Here is a 22,124-nt window from a genome sequence, read left to right as displayed (position 1 = left end):
AGAATATATATATATATATATATATATATATATATATATATATATATATATATATATATATATATATATATATATATATGGGGAGTTCAGGGGGTCTAACAATTCTTTTTTCAACCGTATATAATAGAAATAGGGCATTTACTGACTAGTATGAAGTTAAAAAGAAGTTCTCTGTCTGTTCAACAAATGTGAGGGCAAAATAGTTACCTGCTTGGGTTAATTATCACCAAACGATGCAAATTTCTATGTCAAGTGTGCACTGGAATACAACCAAACGGTGCGATTTAATGCAGATAGAGACAGATGATGTGATGAAAGAGAATAGTGAAAGACATAAGTGTGAAGCGTTGAGCGTCACTCTTCAAAGGGTTTCTCCATCTAAGTGGCTTCAGTGCTATAAATTGATTTCTCTGTTCTGTGTTTCAAGTGCAGGTCTGCAGTACATATAAGATCTATAATGCAGCCGATTCACATGCTTTCTATATTTTAAAGAAGACTACCTGTGCTTGTCAGGCCGTTTGTTAGAATTCCAACCCAGGCTCATTAAAAATAGGTGCCGGTGGAGACATTTTTGCAGCGCACAATGTGCACTGTAATTTAAACCCACATTTAAGCTGCTTCTCATACATTTTGTTGGATTTTATTGAGATATATTAAAAGGCACGTTTAATTTTCTTAGACACATATTGTGTTTTTTAATTTTTATGTAAAAAACAAATTATTCTCATATCGTTCTAATCAATTTCATTCTCTAGATACATAGACACAGGCAGAAAGACAGACAGACACACACAGACAGACGAATGGATGGATGGATGGATAAACTCTTTAGCTACAGTTCATTTATTCTTATATCTAAAGTTTACTCCAATGAAAAATAGATAGATAGATAGATAGATAGATAGATAGATAGATAGATAGATAGATAGATAGATAGATAGATAGATAGATAGATAGATAGATAGATAGATGACCTTTTTATATAGTTCATTTATTTATTCTTATATCAGTAGTTTACTTCAATGAAAACTAGGTACAGTAGAAAAAAACCTGCATCTCTGCTTCCCATTCGTTATGTTAGATAAACAGCAGTCAGTGACAGAGACAGAAACAGATAAACCTGAAATATTGTCACTAGTCAAAAAATAGATAAATAGATTGATAGACAGACAGACGGATGGACAGACGGACAGATGGATGGATGGAAGGATAACCTTTTTAGCTACAGTTCATTTATTCTTATATCTATAGTTTACTCTAATGATAGATATATAGATAGATAGATAGATAGATAGATAGATAGATAGATAGATAGATAGATAGATAGATAGATAGATAACCTTTTTATCTAGTTCATTAATTCTTATATCTGTAGTTTACTTCAATGAAAACTAGATACAGTAGATAGAAAAAAAAACCTGTGTGTCTGCTTCCCATGCATTACGTTAGATAAACAGCAGTCAGTGACAGAGACAGACACAGATAAAGCTGAAATAAGGTCACTAGTCAAAAAATGCCAAGTAAGTTTATTTAATGTATTTGTGGTGGAGTCTATTCAAGCCTTTCTGAAACGATAAGTCCTACACAATGCTGTTTACTGACACCATGTGCCCGTGCAGATTATATCAGTTAAGAATTACATAACGATTTTACTGCCTTTATTACAAACATGCTCTGTTCAAAAACGTTTTAATTAAATTTTTAAATTATAAAATTAATTATTGAGGTGCAGCTGATCGCAGAGAGTTGTAACTTATGTTTCAATCCCAGTTTCTTGCAAAAAATGTTCTGTGGATATATGTATACATGTTATTATAGAGACAGCACCTGTCAATGGATTCGGTTGGCTAGAAAAAAACACTAGTCCTACATCCCGTTGCAGTGGGCCTCAAAATCATTAGGATGTGGATCTTATTTTAACGCCAGGAAATTTAAAAAAAGAGACTTATTGTGTTACTATCACTTCAATATGAGAGTGGACACAACATACCTACACACAGTTTAGTTCAAACAGCTTACAAAAGTTAGTTGACAAAATATCCCAGACAATATATCACTTTAAAATATTAAAAATGTTAATTAATGTTACCTTTTCAAACTTTAAAGGGTTAAATTTGTTGGAGGAAAGATCAAGGTCCTATAATGCAATTCAAAAGGATAAATAAACTGAGAAAAACAAATATGAAAACTTTAATCACAAAACTGCGGCGAGGCAGTGGCGCAGTAGGTAGTGCTGTCGCCTCACAGCAAGAAGGTTGCTGGTTCAAACCTCGGCTCAATTGGCGTTTCTATGTGGAGTTTGCATGTTCTCCCTGCCTTCGCGTGGGTTTCCTCTGGGTGCTCCGGTTTCCCCCACAGTCCAAAGACATGCGGTACAGGTGAATTGGGTAGGCTAAATTGTCCGTAGTGTATGAGTATGTGTGTGAGTGTGTGTGTGGATGTTTCCCAGAGATGGGTTGCGGCTGGAAGGGCATCCGCTGTGTAAAAACTTGCTGGATAAGTTGGCGGTTCATTCCGCTGTGGCGACCCCGGATTAATAAAGGGACTAAGCCGACAAGAAAATGAATGAATAAATGAATGAAAAACTGCTGATTTATGGATATGTTTTACACTGTAGCACAATTCAACAGGCTTAACTAACTAACATCAATATCTTGTAAAGGGACAGAACCGCAATTCGTAATTTTTAACTGGTTTGCCCACATTGGATCAGCATCCCAGAAACTGTCAGAACTCTGTCCTGAAGCAGGTATATGCGGCTTGATATTGAATTGTTGAATTTAAGCAACAGGGGAAAAAAAAAACTTCCAAGGTCCACTCAAATCCCCTTAAAGATTCACAATGGCAACTGGACCAACAAAGAGATTTTGCAGGCTCTAAGGCACAGGTTAAGCAATTTTCACACAGTAACTATTGATTTCCGTTTCAAAAATGCTGCATGGAATATCTGTAATTGGTCTTGGAGGCATTAGCAAATAAGAAGTGGCAACAACAACAAAACATCTGATTGCCAGGGAATCCACAATTAGACCTAGCGTTCCTCACTGAGCAATGACGGTTACTCAAATCAATGATTAGACTTGCATGAAATCACCAATAATGAAGGAAGCCAAGAGTGAGATCAAGGGAGAAAAGCAGATTTAATTGATTTGATTCTTTTCCCTTATGTGTTCACTGTAAACATGTTACATTTTTAGATTTGATTAAAGAGTCGCGGGAGAATTTGTGTTCGTTTTACCATGGGAAAGGCTTTTACATTTCTTAGGCAGGGTGTAGCGTGAATATATTGCTTTTAAAGCAATATGCTGAAATACCTACAATTAAGCTAGTGTTGTTGATCTGGATATCAGCAATGGCCGCAGGTCATCAAACTGTTGATATTCAGGCTAGCAGCAGGATGCAGGTGTGACATTGATTTTTTTTAATAGAATCAATTAACAAGATGGCAATATTGAGCAGCTTTGAGATCATTGGCATGTTATGTTGTCTAATTCAAGCTACTTATATTCATGCTATATAGAACAAGCTATTTTAAAAGGTTGCACAGTAATTGATTATACAAGCTCTGAAGGTGTGTGATCTGGGAGGCCATGTCGCTTCAGTTTTGACTCTATGGCTCAGTGGTAAGCACTGTCACCTCACAGCAAGAAGGTTGCAGGTTCGAGTCTTGACTGGGCCAGTTGGAATTTCTGTGTGGAGTTTGCATGTTCTCCCCGTGTTCTTAGGGTTTCCCCCAGGTGCTCCGGTTTCACCCACAGTCCAAAGACATGCGCTATAGGTGAATTGAATAAACTAAGTGTACATAAGAGAGTGTATGGTTGTTTCCCAGTATTGGGTTGCAGCTGGAAGGGCAACTGCTGCATAAAATATATACTGGCATAGTTGGCAGTTTATTCTGTTGCCCTAAAATAGAGTCTAAGCCCAAGGAAAATGAATGAAGAATGTGTGCTTCAGTGTGTGTATCCACTGAAGTGGTTTTGCGCTGAAGGAATGTGAGTGCTGTTAGAACAGTTCTCAGTTGTGAGCAATACTGCAGCATTTTTTATTATTCAGTTGTCATTACAAGTTGTTGTGGTGGTGGTGACAGTAGTGTAGTATAGTCCTGCACCTCCTCCACTGTGATTTGATGGCTTGTTCAAAATTTAAACTGATGGACGCTGCTTTTTTTCAACTTTCAAAACCTGAAAAAATGCAGATCGCTCAGAGCTGATTGTAAAATGTCGACTGAGGGCCACACTATGGTGCAGTTGCTGTAAAAATGTGGCTCTACCATAGACAACAACAGAAAACTAATGCTCATATCAAGAAAAAAACACTTTGTTGGACACAGCCTTACAGAGAAGAGTTTGAGTCATTGAATCATCTGGATTTCTGTCACCCTGTGTTAATTCTCATTTTACAAGAGAAACGAGTGATGGAAATGCCAAATTTCGAATAAAAAAATCTCTTGGTTCTCAAAAAAAGTTTTTACACTCACTTAAGTTGTCCTCTTGTGTGAAAAGGGTCAATGTGAATAGATGGAATTTGCGGAATAAATCAGTCATAAATATAGCTCCAATGCTTGTCTTGTTTAATGTTAGTTTCTACTTACTAATACTACAGCCAGTTACTCAAAAAACTTCATGGAAATGCTAAAAAGTGATTTTTTTGTGAACTTTTTAAATGTTCTAACACAGGCTCATTGTGAAAGCATACACCTGTATACATTTCTGGAGAGCATAAATGATGTAGTCAGAGCTATATATATGGTTGCATTTCCACTTTAAAACGAGGCAGTATGATGTCACTGACAGCTTGTTTCTTTTTGCGCTTACCAGCTGACCGCTTACCTCCATGTGGACTGCTTTCCTGTTGTTACCAGTTTTCCCCGTAGCTCACTATATTCGTTGGGAAACTTGAAATGACAGCGAGAAGTTGATCGCGATGACTGGGTTTGAGTCTGGCGAAGAACTGTTCCAGAAAGCGGGTAAAACAAAAGGCAAAAAATAAAATAAGCAAGTAAATAACAGGGTAAAAAAAGTGTTAAAATCCGAAAACATGGTAAAAATCACGTGTGGGCTTTTCTTTTTACAGATTGCTTTTGAAAACACTGTCGTTTGGGTTTAGGGAAGGGGGTTGGCATTGGTCAATTGGTGCTTTTGAAAATACTCTGTTGCATTTAGGGAAGGGGATGTGTGTGGGGGTATTGGTTGGTCAGTCAGTTAGTCTACAGCAGCCTCTGATGGATTTAAGCGAGAACAGCAAGTGCGAATGGCACTCGCAAAAGAAATTAGAGATCTGAAAAAAGCGTACTCGCTGGCCTCTGGTGGATTCACGAAAACAAAATTGCCAAAAATGTACCACCTGGGACGTATTTGGCACTTTCCAGAAATGTATAAGGGTACAGATCTATAATGAGCCTGGGTTGAAATATTCACTTCATGTTAGGGTGGAAGCCCAACTAGTGACTCGCTTATTTATTAGACAATAATTATGTAACTTGCAGATAGAGGGATTAAAAAAATTATTTCCACTAATAACAGTTTTTGCGGATCATTATCCAGTAAAAGAAAAAAATCGTGTTAAGAGTTTTTGTCTTTCATTTACATGACTTGGATTTGACCATTTTAAGTTTAATTGAATGGAACTGAATAATTCATCAAAGAATAATTAATTACACATCCAGTTGTTTGTCTCAAAATTGAGTCATTCTCAGAATTCTGAGAAAAGAGAAACAATTATTTGGTTTTATTTTTATTATAATTTTTTTACAATTCTTTATTACTTGCAACATGTTTGTTCAATTATGATATACACATTCTGAATGGCAAGGGACCAAGAAAAGAAAGGTGAGATAAAAAGAATAACTAATTACACATTCTACATTTTTTATTTTGTTTTCTTTTATATTACTTTCAGGTCTTGGTGCATTGGAAAGACCTTTCCATTATCCACAAACCCATTTTCTACAAAGACTACAGAAACATGCCCTGTTGCATTCACTGGCATTACTTTAATGTTGAACATAATGAACCTTGTATTAAAATGGTGTGAAATGCCCTTTTAATGGAAAAAGGCTGCTGAATGCGTTAAACAAACCTCCCTTCAGCACATGCACTCTCACTCTCTCTCAAACCACCAAAGCGTCTGATCAGTGTAATTTAATATAATCAAATATATTAGAGATGCATAGATTCATTTCCTCCTTTCTATATATGTAGTTTTAAATTACTGTTCAGATTTCATATCCAGCCAAAGTCATGTTAAGATTGAACTATGCTTTTAATTTCAATGCATCATTTGGGTTTGTTCTTTATTGACATCGTACAGCCAAGGGATAAACAGATTTATTTCCTTCCTTTCTATAAATGTAGCTTTGATATACCGACCAGATTTCATATCCAGTTATAGCAAGCAAAGTCGTGTTAGGATTGAACTCAACTTTTATTTTCCTGCATCAGTGGTATTTGTTCTGTATTCACATTAGACAAAGGGTTAACAAAAGGCGAATTGAGGACATCTCTAGGCATGGGAGATATCTTCTTATTTGCAATATACTGATTAAAACTCTCCACACAATAAGGAAGGGATAAAGTACATCCCGGAGGTTGTTATCACAGAATAAACCCAACAGGCTTATCAGCAGCCTGTGTATAAGATTAATGGGCTTTATTCTGTGATAACAACCATACTGGATGTACTTTATCCCATTAATTTAATGACTACTTGCTACAAAACATAAAAAAATGAGACACAAAACATTGTTCTGAGCTGTAATAGTTGATTAGTTATTTAATTAAATGCTAAGCTGACAGAAACGAAAACAGTTGAAGAGAGAAATGCACGTCGAACAGTTCATGTATTTACTGCTGGATCGCGTCCCACTACAGTTGTTAAACTTGATATTCAGACATCCCAAGTCTCTCAGAAGTTCTTAGGTACTCATAATGCCCGCAAATGAGTGTTCAAGAGTTCACACTTAGCTGATGATTGATTATAAGCAAGTTTGGCATGCTGCCCCGGGAGAGAGCCCTGAGCTCAAAGGTTCTTGAGCCCTGGGCTCCCTCCTGTTTGAAGGGCGAGAGGGGAGCCTTGAGCTCAGGTAGATCTCGACAACTCCCCCTTGATAAAAACTGATAACTAAAAATTGAATGCTATGAAAAGATATGCTGCAGGGTGAGAGATTAACTGTAGTGCAAAATTTAGTTTTATCAATTTACTTGTTGTGCATGTTTTTGAAATGTGGGAGGAAACCAAAGGACCCGGGGAAAACCCACGCAAGCACGGGAAGAACATGCAAACTACGCACAGAAACGACCACCGGCCTGTTAAAGGACTAGAACCGGTGACGTTCTTGCTGTGACCGACAGTGCTAATCGCTGGGCCACCGTGCTGCCCTATAGAAGGAAAGGTGAAGAGGTAGGGGTGGAAGGGGGGATTCTTCAAATCGAAGATGACTGTAGTGAAAAAACCCTGGCTCTTTATAGTGGGTTAGGAATGGCCTCATTGGTCGATCATGCATGCTAATGCAGAACCAGCCGTGTTCAATCATAATCACGTGCTCTTCTCGAATTTAGTTTATGAATAAACTGCACATAATCTCCTAGAAACCCTGCATCTCCCTCCCGGTCCTCAAATAAGTCATGCACCCTTCTCAGACCCCCCACCCCCCCCACCTTCCACCTCTTTTTACATGATGACGATGCCATTGTCCATAGCGGTGTTTCACATTAGACATTGTACGATGCCAAATTGGTCGACATTGCCCAACCCTAGTGGAAATGCAAGCCTGATAAAGGTGGCCCGTACCGTGTCGTACCGTACCACTGGGCCACTACAGATGGCTCTATATATGGGAATTCAACATACATAATCAATGCTTTACATACTCAGTTATTCTCCAGCATAGGTTCTCAGGTGTTGCTTCTACTCTGTAGGCTTACTGATCTTACACACACACCCTAGTTTTAGCCTGGTTCATGTTTACTGCACACTCCTGCATACTTTTAGAGAATACCGAATGTTCTTCACTACCTACATTGATTCATATCACATTAGGTCCACTTTTAAAATAGGCAAGGTCTTGTTTCTAAATATTTTCCTTTATGTTGTGCAGTGCATGGTATGACACAAAAAGAGATTCAACATGTGAATGCAGAATTTCAAGAAAATAGCAGATTTTTTTTTTTTTTCTCAGAATGTATTTTTGAAAAGTCACAGTTTTCATCTTGCAGTTTGGAAAAAAATGCTAAATTTTAAACCAGAGTTGCAAGAAATTAAAATATATTTTTCTCTGGAAATGTTGAGGTTATGTCTCATAGTTCTAAGAAAAAGACCAAACTGTTAAATAAAATAAAACATATAATGAAGTCACAATTCTTATGTCACAATTCCTAACTCAGAGTTCTGAGGAAAAAGTAGAGAAGTAAACTTAATTAAATATAAACAAAATTGTGAAAATTATGCCTGTCAAAAATAGTCTTACCACCGTCCCTCTGAAGTTTCATGCATGGTGTCGCTTCTAAATATTCTCTTTTGCGCAGATCGTGTGCAGCAACGGGTAAGAAACGCATCGCATGGCATCTTCTTGAACCAAACGATAAAAGAGTGGCACTGCTCAAACCCACAGGGCCTCCAACGCTTTCATTTAGTGAAGGGGCAGCCGAAGCCAAATCTATCATTAATGAAGAAGAGGAAACAGAAGATCTCTTCTAAATTCACTGGTCTAATAAGATATGCTTCAACAGTTATAATAATGTAGGGTCAAAAGTTGCTCCGCTTTTATGAAATTTCCACTGCTGTTTATTTATTTAAAGCAACTTCGACTTGGTTTGACAAGCTATTTCACTGGCTTTTTAAAGATTTCTCCAGGGAATCGTTTTAAGCTTCTTCCAATCACAGAATAAACAAAAACAAAAAGTTAATTGTGACTACAGTGTTAATCTTTCCCAATGAGACTTTTTTCTGACAAGTTTGGGTTTTGCAATATTTGAATTCTCAATTTATTTCCCCCCAGAATTGCATTTTTATAATTATAACCTTTTTTACATATAAATTTTGACTTCTTATCTTGTCATTTTGACCCTTCCTTTCTCAGAATTGCAAGAGATAGAGTTAGTTTCACAATTGCAAGCCACACAAGATGAGCTTTTGATTGTGATTTTAATTATTTTTTAAAGCTTTTTTTTTTTTTTTTTAAGAATTACAATTGAAAAGTAACTTTATGAACTACATTGTGAATATTTAAGAACAGGCTGAATATGGATTTCAAGAGTTTACACTTAGATATTGCTTAACAATAATAGCAGGTTTGTCATTCTGTCCCGGGAGAGATTCCTGAGCTCCAAAATAAATGAGCCCAGGTCTCCAGTGTGGTCAATGAGCATGTAAGGGGTCCAATATCAGGTAGTTCTCGAGAGCTCCCCCAGGTAAAGGAGGAAAAGGGGGAGATGGGGTGAATGGGGGGACTTTTCAAAAAATGAAGATAAGGGAGTAAGGCTAGGCGGGCTCTTTATACACTGCAAAAAATGCTTTTAAAAATGTCTTGTTTTGAGAAATAATATGCCAATATTAAGTGAGTTTTTCCTTAAAACAAGCAAAATAATCTTCCAATGGGGTAAGCAAAATAATCTTACGTCAAAAGAAAAAACAAGATTATTTTGCTTACCCCATTGGCAGATTATTTTACTTGTTTTAAGGAAAAACTCTCTTATTATTGGCAAATTATTTCTCAAAACAAGACAATATGTTTTGCTTGTCTAGGAAATTCTTCTTGATTTAGAAATGTTTAGATATTTGTACTAGAAACAAGACAAAAAATCTAAGCAAGAAAAGCATTTTTTGCAGTGTAGTGAGTTTGGAATAATCCGATTGGCTTACTAATGATTACAGATGAGAGACCAGCTGCAATCATATCACATGCCCCTCTCAAAATTAATTTAGAAACCTTCACTTACATCTCAATTCATTTTTTTTTTTACTTTACCCTCTTCTATTTATCTAACAATTGGCTTTTTTCAGAATTTTGACTTTTTTTAGTCACTTAAATCACCTTTCTTCACCATTCTGATACTCTGTTTGAACTGCATCAGATCGTCTTGACCATGTCTACATGCTTAAATGCATTGAGTTGCTGCCATGTGATTGGCTGATTATAAATTTGCGTTAACAAGCAGTTGGACAGGTGTACCTAATAAAGTGGCTGGTGAGTGTATGTTCATGCATATATTTATATACACAGTACGCAGACATTTGTTATTGTAAATATGATCTTTTATTTTTGATGACATTAATTGCACTTATTTAAAGGTATTTGCTTTTTAAAATCTGGTGACAAACTGGCTATACAGGTAGTTATGCATCTGTATGTAAAATAAATCTGTGAACCTGCGCTGTGTATGCAGCAGATGTTTTACAATCCAAATATAAAAGATAGTTTTGCTTCTGTGTTTTTTAGCAATTACTTTATTGTATTGCACTTTTTGTCCTTGCAATCTGCGTCATTTGACACAATGCAAGTGTGTGTTTGCCCATGATCTGTCTGAGTGTGAGTGTGTGTAATTTTAGTTTGTCCTCATTAAGTAGCAGTGGCTGTGCTGGGTCAGGGCTGCTGGCCTCATTTAAAATCTAAATGCTCAACATTTCTCCTGCTACCGCTCCCCCTCTCATTCTCATTTAAATTTTTCTTGTCTTATTTCATTTTCCTCCCCGATGTATCCATTCCAATTAACACCGTCTTCATTATCTACCTTGTATCTCCTTCTCTCTTCCTCTCCTGCTGTTTTTGTTATAGCAACCTGTTACACACTTTTCCTATCTCATTTCTTTTTTTTTTTTTGAGACTGCCGTAGCAGATTTTTTACATTTCTTTGTAACTTATAGAGATATTATTCATCGTATACTGTTGGCCGCAGGGAATCAAACACCTACATGGATTTGCTCTGTGCGATGGACTGCCTAACATGCATATCAAGGTCTGACACACTGCATTAGCACAATACATAACACTGATATACTAAGTTAAATGCAAAAGTGCACAATGCACTTTTGAGGCTTTTTCAGGCAAGAATTTAGGCGTTTATATTGCAACCATGCCGTTTATTTATAAGGATAGTTCCTATTTTAAATATTCATAGTTTTGGATATTCAGCCATCAGCCTGTTATACTAATCAGAGCAAAGAAGGCTCTTCCACAAGATGGAGATAGAGACCTCATAATAAGTCCTTAAGGAAGAAAAACAGCGTCATTTCAAACCACAGCCAATCAAATCTTTATAAAATAGGTAAGAGACATTCTGACTTGATCTCTTCATTTGCATGTTGTAGTGCTGTATTTATACCATAGTAATTGTAGTGTATTGAGTGTGAGATGGGACTCACAAAATAGGAATGTATGCATTTTGGCCATGTTTGTTTTTAATGCGTGTCCTATTTTCGTTACTGTAGACTAGTTCAGTAAAAAGAAAGAACGAAGAAATGCCTGCATGTGTCATGTGTTAAGTGTTTTTTCTTATTCCAAACACAACAGTAATCTGCTAGTGTTTGCTTTGCTATGGCTTTTTCGGGGTTATTTATTGTGATCTCCCGATTGCAACAGAGAAATACTGGGAAATCTCTGTAGACTAATGGCCTTTAATGCCGTTCAGCCCTATAATCTTAAAATGTGAGCAAACTTTTTGTCATCGTTTTAGACATTACACTAGAGAATCATTCAAATACTTGTACCGCATGTCTTTGGACTGTGGGGGAAACCGGAGCACCCGGAGGAAACTAACGCGAATGCAGGGAGAACATGCAAACTCCACACAGAAATGCCAACTGACCCAGCCGGGGCTCGAACCAGCAACCTAGCGACCTTCTTGCTGCGAGGCGATAGCACTACCAGCTGTGCCGCTGCATTGCCTTATATATACAATATGAAGAAATGTTCGAATTAATATAATGACATGATGGAAGTGTAAAGAGCATCTGGCGGGAGTGAAATAATGAAAGCAACACATGAGGGAAATAAAACAGAATAAGCAAAAGGTGATTAAGCTGAATCTCATTTAGTGGTGTTTTTGACTGTTTCCTGGAAAGGTTTTGACGAACATCATACCAATGTGTGCATTTAAAAAAAAAAGTGCAATGCAAATGAACGTAATCCAGAGAGACACGGCACTCAAGTTTTGAGTTTCTGTCAGTCAAAAGTGATGCTAAATAGGTTTAAGCAAAACAACAGCATTGCAAAATAGGCATTTGCACATTATCCATTTTGAGTTCATGTTCAAGTCCAGAACTTGCATAATATATTTCAGAGAGACTACATGGTCCAAACTCATTAGTGTTAGGCAGCTTTACATAATGATAAAATATCCTTTTTTTTCTTGAGTTTTTAAAACAACACAATTTTAATAAATATTTACAAATGTTATACCATTATATTTTGTTCCTATTAAATAAGTTTTACTTAATAAAATCAATCATGTTTACATTTTTAAGGAAATTCTCATTGGCAGATATGCAATTAAAATTATTCAGCATAGTCATAAATGCTTTAGCTGAATGTCATTTAGTGTGTTTGTGAAAACTATTGTTTGCAAAGGTTTTGATGATCATCAGACAGAAGTGTGAGTTTGAAAAAGTGGCATGCAAATGACAGATATCCAGAGAGATGCTCATGTTTTGACTTTCTGTAATGGCAGTAAACTGCAGAATGAATGAACAGTGATGCTAAATAGTTTTCAGCAAAACAGCATTATACACTACATTATGCATTATGAGTTCATCACATAACGTTTTTGAGTTAAATTGTATTTATTAAGCCTAATGTCATGAGTGCTTGAAGATATTTCTAATGTTCAGATGTATATTTTTGCATGCAAGTGGAAGACGTTTTTACATATCAAAATATATCCTGTTTGATTTTAATGTCTGAGTAATATGATTATTATACATTTTAACATGATTCACTGCAAATATAACAAAATAATATTGTACAAATTGTCTATGTTTTTTCCTTTTATATATATTAAGTTAAAGATAACACTTGAGAACTTGTGTGAATATTTTGTTCTATTTCGTGTATTTTCCAATTAATGTTTAAGAGAGCAAAGAAAGTCTTAACAATTTTTTTCTATTACATTTTTCTTCTGAGAAGGTCTTATTTCTTCTAGTGCCCCCCCCCCAATCCCCCCTTATATATATATATATATATATATATATATATATATATATATATATATATATATATATATATATATATATATATATATATATATTTTTTTTTTTTTTTTTTAGAGGCACCTATGATGCAAATCATTTTAGCCACCAAAATCTCCCGGTGAAAGATTTATGTATTTTCAGTTTCATAAGGTCCTTTTACAGCATCCAAAATGTAGATTTTATTCAGTTTTCCAACAGAACATCAGCAAATAGCGCTATTCCACCGAGCCTGCTTAATTGAACTGATGTTGCTTTCATATTCACATTGGGTCATTTCTGATCAATAACAGCCTGTGACGCACTCCCTATATTGTTTACCATGCTACTTTGAATATTCGCTCTGAAATAGCATGTAAAGTGTGGCTTAGTAATAAGTAAAATTCCTGCACGCCGCCAAGCCAACCACTACACTTCTAACTGGCGAATGACATGAACTAGTGGGTTGTCAGCTGTCGTGTGATTCGTGTGGCGGTGGGTGCATTCGCGTTATCAGGAGGCATGGCTTTGAAACACAGTCCCTCCCCTGCCGTCCAAAGCTAATATGCTTACCCAATAACATTTTGGCAGATCATCTACTGCACCTTTAAGCTTTCAAATGGCTTTTTAATCTGAAGAAAAGCTATTAAAATATACAATTTTTTAATTGTGGCAAAAACAACATAAGTTTGTTATTAGAAATTAATTATAATGCTGTTATTGCATTATGTTTAAAAATGGTTTAACAAATCTCATCTCTATTAAACAGCACTTGGAAATACTTGAAAAAGAATTACAAATTCACAGGAGGGCTGATCATTCTGTCTTTAAATATGGATTAAAATGATTATGTTGTTTATTTTTAAATAATTTCCCCCACACTTAAAATAAAATATGTCTCATGATTTCGTTATTCTCCTGTAATCCAGAAAGATAGTTTGAGTTCGAGTATATAAGGTGTGTTTGCTTTATGTTTGCAGAAGAAGCACCAGCATACACGTAATGTCTTCACAACAGCGCTCCTGACAAGTTTGACTGCACAGATGGCAACCGGTGAATCAGACGCATCACGTCAAGCCTGAACAACTGAGATGACGCATTTTTCGGTCAGTTCACTTATGTACTATTATTTTAGAAGATGTAATGTCATTTTTGAAAGGTCCAAGTTTATTGAGCGTAAACATGAACATGAAGAGTCAGCAGAACGCTTCATAAATTAATTACAGAATTTTTTAAAGGCAAAACTCTGCAGGTGAATAGGGTAAAAAACAATGGCTAATAGTTTTCATCATACTTCATCAGTTGATTGATTACATTAGGAGTTGCAAACATGTTTGCATTGTGCAAGTTTTAATGAGTTTGTTTATATAATCAAATTAATCTTTATCCATTAAATATGGTCTAATTTGCTGACATTTATAGAACTCAAATGTTTGAATATTCAGTTGAAGTCAGAATTATTAGCCCCCTTGAGTTATTAGCCCTCTGGTTATTTTTTTCCCCAATTTCTGTTTAACGGAGAGTAGATTATAATATTATACTATTTGATATTATTTTATATTATATTATTTTATAATAATAATAATAATAATAATAATAATAATAATAATAATAATAATAATAATAATATACAGTTGAAGTCCCTACTATACCCCTCCCTTTTTTATTTTTTCCCCAATTTCTGTTTAACGGAGAGTAGATTTTTTCAACACATTTTTAAACATAATAGTTTTAATAACTCATTTCTGATAACTAATTTATTTTGTCTTTGCCATGATGAGAGTAAATAATATTTTACTAGATAATTTTGAAGACACTTTTATACAGCTTAAAGTGACATTTAAAGGCTTAACTAGGTTATTTAGGTTAATTAGGCAGGTTATTTAGGTTAATTAGGCAGGTTATTTAGGTTAACTAGGCAGGTTAGGGTAATTAGGCAAGTTACTGTATAATGATGTTTTTTTTCTGTAGACTATTGGAAAAAATATAGCTTAATGGGGCTAATAATTTTGTCCTTAGAATGGTGTTTAAAAAAAAATAAAAACTGCTTTTATTCTAGCCAAAATAAAACAAAAAAGACTTTCTCCTGAACAAAAAAAATATTATCAGACATACTGTGAAAATTTCCTTGCTCTGTTAAACATAATTTGGGAAATATTTCAAAAAGAAAACAAATGAAAGGGGGGCTAATAATTTTGACTTCAACTGTAAGTCATAGTCAGAATAAAATTTTGGATTAGATATGTCAAAGTTATTTTACATAGGTATTTGATATTTGTGTTTATAGTGATAAAGAAATAAAAAAATATTTACATACACATATAAATAGTATATAGTATATATTTTTATACAACAGTTGTCTGGTTCTCGAATTTGATTGGCTAATAACCGTGCAATATTCTGCAATAACAGCACTCCAACAGCCCGTTCAACCTTGTGCATTACTCCGCCCACATAGTGACAGCATATCAATAAACTCACTACCGTTTGACAAATATTGCTGCTGTTGGACAACTTAATGTACTTTTGAGGATTTTTTTTTTTTTTTTTTAAGAATTTAGTTTAGACTGCAGTTTATTTAAAAGGATAGTGCCTATTTTAAAATATTTATAATTTTGGAGATTCAACGTGTTGGTGGCAATCAGCCTATCATTGAGCTGAGCAAAGACGGTTGATGTTCCGTCACAAGATGGCAACAGAGACCTTGTGGACGAAAAACTACATTTTTAATTAGCTGATTAAATCATTATAAAATAGGTAAGAGACATTCCAAGTCGATCGCTCTCTTTTGTATGTTGTAGTGCTGTATTTATATAGTAATCTGCTAGTGTTTGCTTTGCTCTGCCTTTTTTGGAGATAATTATTGTGATCTTTTGATTGCAACAGAGAAATACTGGTAAATCTCTGTAGACTGTTGCCTTATAATTTTAAAATTTGAAAAAAAATCACCTTTTTTGTCATCAATTTAGACATTACGCTAGAGAATCATTCAAATACTAGCTCTAAGTGACGTTGGTGAAGTAGCAACAGTTTCTGCTTTTTTGACGGTCAGCTGCAGATGTGTATAAATGGAGGAAGAAAGGAGTTCCTCTTAAAAAGAGTTTTTTAGACACCCCGTGTTTGATTTTCTATTTTATATACACGATTATGCCATTGAACTGTTTTAGAAATGCAATATCACACTTGTAGCGGTGCAATATGGCTGTATATCGTCACAAGTGGCACACTAAGGCACTCGGCCTGTGGGCTTAAGCTAATGCACGCCTCCCATCAGTGCCGATATACAGCCATATCGCACTGCTATGAGTTTGATGTTGCTCATATAGTGATACATATAAATAAATATAGTTTAGAGAAAATATTTTTGTATAGTTTTTGTGTTTAAAAAGCCTAACCAGGGATTAAGGCTGCAAACTAACCTTTGGCTAGAAGCCTGAATGTGGAACATCGGCTGCTTTAAACAGCACTAAAAAAAGGTGAAACTACTGTCTCTTTGATTCAAAGTACATTTTTTATATTGGGTTAAGTGAAAAAATATATTTTCTGAACATAACCTGTTTTATCCAATTTGCCATAAAGCAAAAACAAAAAAGTACCCTATAGGTTTATAGGTTTAACTTTAAAACATTTGTTTTTCTCAAAGTTATATTTTTACTTTAAACCAGACGTTTTCATGTCACGTGACCACATGAAAAAGGTACTTATTATATTGTGAGTTAGATCACTAGCTTATGTGCCATTTATATCCATACTGAAAGCCTCAGCAGATAGTTTACCTCATTAATGAAAATAAAATAACTAGCAATACCATCTACATAACATTTTGTATTTATTATTATAGTTTAGTTCAAAGTGTAATTGTACTCGGATTTTGAACTTAATCAATTATTCATAGTCTTTAAAACAATATTTTACCTCGAGTAATTGTATTATTTTCAATTGGTAGAATAAAGGTTTGGGATTTAGATTGAATTGCATTTTATAGTTTGAACCAAAGCTAAATTATACTAAAAACAAATAAAAAACTACAAAAACTACAGTTTTAAAACTAATTTTTAAAATTTGGTTCAAAATTTATTTTTTTCAGTGTGTAGCAATGTTATCTAGCAATGTCATGTAGAAATGTGTAGCAATGTTATACTGTATTGTCCTTGTTAAAAGAAAATACTACTAATAATACTAACAGTGTATTTTAGGAATCTTTTTTATCACTCCATAATTCAGAAAACACTGTGAATTGGCAGAAACAAACAAACAAACAAACAAACAAATATATTTTAAGTAGAATGAAATGTTCAGACTAATTATGTATTACAAAATGCCTCTGTAAATTGTTTCAGAATGCAGAAATAAATGAAACCAGATATTTATGCTTCAGTGCGGAAGAAAAGAGAACATGAATTTTAAAACATAGTATTTGAAGTATAGACATACAAATTGATAAAGTGTAATGGTAGAAACAATTAACGTGTACTTTTGATGTTTTCTTTACATTAGACTTAAAAAATAAAAATAAAAAAAACACTTTATGAAAAGCCTAAAAATCCCAAATCTTAATATTTCACCTTAAATAAATGATTGCTTTGACATGTGAGTAGCCTTGCAGAAAATCTCCAACATGATCCAGAATTCATGTTAAGCAGAAGCATCAGCGAGTGGTACAGTAGTGGGGGGAGAGAGTGAAACATCAGCAGGCTTTTGCAGAGCACGTCTCACACACACTGATGTTGATGTAGCCTCATGCCCACTGAAGGGAAAAAAAAAAAAACATAATGCATAAACTCAGCACACTTATATAACACTAAATGGGGACATTATCTTATTCAAAATAGATACAGGCACTGCAGTCACAGCTATTTCCACAAAGCCATTTGAATGTTAGATAAAGTAAAATGTACTGAAGACAAGTTGAATGAAAAAAAAAGGTTAAAGGTGACCTATGTCCCTTTTTACAAGATGTAAAATAACTCTCTGATGACTCTAGTGCGTATATGAAGTTTAAACTCAAAACACTGCACATACAGGGCTCTATTTTGACAATCCATGCGCAAAGTCCAAAGCGCAGGGCACAAACGCATTAAGGGCATGTCAAAATCCACTTTTGCTATTTTAAGGATGGAAAAATCCACTTTGCGACGTGGCGCATGTTCTCAGGGTTGAGCTTATTCTCTTAATGAGTTATAGGTGTGTTTTGAGAATAAACCAATCAGAGTCTCATCTCCCACTCCCTTTAAGAGTCTGTTGTGCCGTGCCATAGCACATTGGCTATTTACATGGTTACTTTGTAAGCGGAAAAACTGAACACTTCACTGGAGAAAAAACAGTTAAACAAAGCATCTGCAGCGCTAGAATGAGAGATGAGCCTCCTCATTGTTTAATTACGCTTTCACTCTCGTGGATAGGAAAATGTGTTGTACGCACAGATATCTATTAGCCTATAAATAATTATTTTGTTTGTTAAGCGCAAAGATTTGTTTCAAAACTGTTTCTAAATTCAGTTCTAATTTCCAGCAAACGAATAAATGAACAATATTCACGAAGTGTGTTCAAAAACTTAGTTGTATCCAAACACACATGCTTTGCCCCATATGGTCTAAAACCTGACAGATGGACAAATCTAAGCGTGTTAAAATAAAACAAATATGGATATAATAAATAAAACAGCTAATAATTATAACAATATACAAAAGCAAATTGTTATGAATAAACTGAAAAAGCCCGCTGAGATGAAGAAGGCATGAAAGTATGGGTTTCATATTTATGTAGGCTAGAAAATAATAATTTTTGTAATATTTTAATCCTCTAATTCTTTTTCATTTGTAAAGATATTTGTGTATTGCTGTACATCCTGTGTCTATTCATCCTAACGCGCTCTGCGCTGGACAATAGACTAGCTTTGATCTGGTCTATTGAACCGTCTATTTAAGTTCCTCAAAATAGCAACGCACCAGCAATGCGCCTCAACACGCCTCCTTTTTTAGACCAGAACGCCTATGGGGGCACATATGAGCGCAAATGCATTTGCTATTTAAACAGCGTGGCGCAAAACATCAAAACAACTCTTGTGAGAGCTGAAACTTGCAAACAACAGTTGCGTTGTGCCTTGCACAGCATTGCGCCGGGTGTATGATAGTGCCCATAATGTTTTAATACTCTTTGAAACTGACCCTATCAGGCTTTGACTTTGAATTCTGCCAATTTGGTGACTGTTGCTTTAAATTTAAACGAGATTGTGCTCTTTTCAATATTGAAAAACAAGACTAACGCCCTATGCTAATGAGGAAGAGATCATCAGTGTTTTTTTTATTTAATTCAATAACAAATATAAAATTCAAACTTACACAAAAAAGACAGCGATAATAACATTGACAATATTTTAATAGATCAGGTTAAATGATATTATAAATAAATATAAAACAGTAAAAAAAAATTAAAAATAAAATAAACATACATAAATAACACAAATACAGCGAGAGGAAATGAGAACTTATGTATGCGTGATATTTCCAAAATAATTATCGTAACATTTCTAGAATATATCACTTTTCTTGTTTTTAACTGTAGTTCTTATGGATGACTAAAAGTTCTCAGTATGATGATGAAAAAACGTACATTTCTAGTCAAACCATTCTTCTGCAATCAAAAACTGAAATAAGGGCAGTATTAGTAGCTTAAAATGTGGGAGAGCATTGCTATAATGTGATTATATTGTGTTACAATATGGAGCGATTAACTATTGATGTTAAATCAAAAGTAATTCACAAATACTTGAAAATGATTCAATGACAATAATTATCTATGGTTACAACTGAATTAGTTACAAAATAACTGTATAAAATGATTATAAATGAATTGATAAAAAAATAATAATAATTGTACTCAGCTTAAATGTAAAATAAAGTTATCTCAGAGAGAGAGAGAGAGAGAGACAAAGAGCAGTGAGTAGGCCTCAAAGAGAGCCTTATAGCAGTAGAGTCAGAGAAGATAACTTCCAGAGCAGGAAAGGAGACCGAGCAAAGTCTACCAACTATTATGTATCTTTCTTGACCATGTGCCCAAAGCCCACATACTGAGTCATTCAAACTGACCAATCACCATGTGACTTGGGCTGCACGATTAATCGAAAAAAAGATCACAATCTCGATTTGACCCTACACGCAATCTTAATTCAGCTTTTCTACGATTCAGCCAATTAAATTTTTTAAGTCAGGAGAGAAGCTTAAAGGCAGTCGCACAAGTCTTCACAGGAACATGAACACCTTCAAATAGTGTGAAAAGTGTCACATACTGTATTTATAAGGTAGAATTCACCCAGAAATGTCATTTCTGCCTTCATGTAATGATGTATTTGCGGCCGCGAAATCACACGTGAGCTGACCGCGAGGCTGTTTGTTTACTGCCGAGAACGCATGCGCGTGCAACAATGACAGCTACTTTAGTGAACAGAACCTGCATAGGCTGTGAATAACAGGTAATGAAGTTGTAAATAACGTTCAGTTTGTTGCACAAAGCGATCGTTTAGGAGCCTCTCTGAAAGAATGATTTGCATGTGTGTGTGTTTTTTTGTATCACAGTGACAGCAGCCATGAGCAGCAATCGGAAGTGAAAATGAAACTGGCTGCACATCATTTAAATGATCATATCGCATTTTAAGGTTATGATTACGACAAGCATTTAATCTGTTTTTTCTTTCATAGCTAACACATTGTGCTGTGCATGAAAATGAATGTTTAACAGTGTCAGTATAATCTAGCACATAATGTTGAGTATAATGCAAGAAGAAATCTGATAATGACAAATGTCTGCTTTTACCAGTGAAAACAAATGGTCTAATAATGCTGTCAATGACAAATGACAAGCACATCTCTCAAACATAATAATTCAGCTTTTTAATTATGAATAGTTGTATTCAGATGTCATCATTTTACTGTGAATTAATAAACAGGACATATTGAAAGTCCATAATAATGACTGTACAAAATTTAACATTTAAAGCAACAGTAGACCTACAAATAGGCCTAATATTATTAGTGTTGTTTTACCATGTTGTCACCTTAGAATTATAAGGTTCTATCTGACATGTTTTACAAAATTGAGTTATTGACATATTCTTATTAAATGACAACTTATTTACAATATGGAATTTTTTTTATAAGTTGTTTACATTTTAAGACTTAAAAAAAGTTACACACATACCGTTTGCTATATGGAGTGCAAAAATTTTAAAGCTCAATATCTCAAAATCATTCAGGACGCAGATAAAACCTTATAATTCCAAGGTGACGATATGTTTGAGAATAAACAATAATAATAATAGCCTATTCATATTAACCTTTATTTTACATTTAAAGAATCGTTATCTTGATTTTAAGCATAAAAAAAATTGTGATTTACATTTTATGATTGTCATGTAAACATATGTATATGATAATTTTCATTTTTACATAACCAATCTACGCAATTTAATAAATACATCAATTTCAAAAAAAAAAAAAAAAAAAAAAAAAGGTGAAAAACAAGGCTGTGAATTCGAGAACATTTGTTTGTGAATAAAATTTTTCCCGTACAAAATTTATAATGTTTATATTTAGATAAAAATTTATTAATTAATAATGTCGCACTGTATTGGTTTACATTTATAGAAACAAACATATCTAGTAGTTGAAAGGAACTGGAAGATACAATGTAATTACCCATATGAAGATATAAGCTATGGGGTGACATGGTGGCTCAGAGGTTAGCACTATCGCCTCATAGCAAGAAGGCAGCTGGTTCGAATCACAGCTGGGCCAGTTGGCATTCCTGTGTGGAGTTTGCATGTTCTCCCCATGTTGGCGTGGGTTTCCTCCGTGTGCTCCGGTATCCCCCACAGTCCAAAGACATGCGCTTTAGGTGAACTGGATAAACTAATTTAGCAGTAGTGTATGAGTGTGTGTGAATATGAGAGTGTCCGCCATCCGCCTCAA

The 22,124-nt window shown here is 34.7% G+C and overlaps 1 protein-coding gene across 4 annotated transcripts in view; it reads left to right on the top strand.

The window, feature by feature from the left end:
• LOC141377471 (uncharacterized) overlaps nucleotides 1-22,124 on the top strand; it is a 370,516-nt gene that overhangs the window by 105,640 nt on the left and 242,752 nt on the right. For all 4 annotated transcript variants that reach the window (XR_015507899.1, XR_015507898.1, XR_015507901.1 and 1 more), the window contains one exon: nucleotides 14,139-14,264. The gene's annotated coding sequence lies outside the window, so the exon portion shown is untranslated. The remainder of the gene's footprint in view (nucleotides 1-14,138; nucleotides 14,265-22,124) is intronic.

Source organism: Danio rerio, chromosome 14, assembly GCF_052040795.2.
Source record: "Danio rerio strain M-AB ecotype USA chromosome 14, GRCz13ab, whole genome shotgun sequence".
Lineage (NCBI taxonomy): Eukaryota > Metazoa > Chordata > Actinopteri > Cypriniformes > Danionidae > Danio > Danio rerio.
The sequence above is the reverse complement of the archived record's forward strand: the minus strand, read 5'-3'. Positions and strand labels throughout refer to the sequence as shown.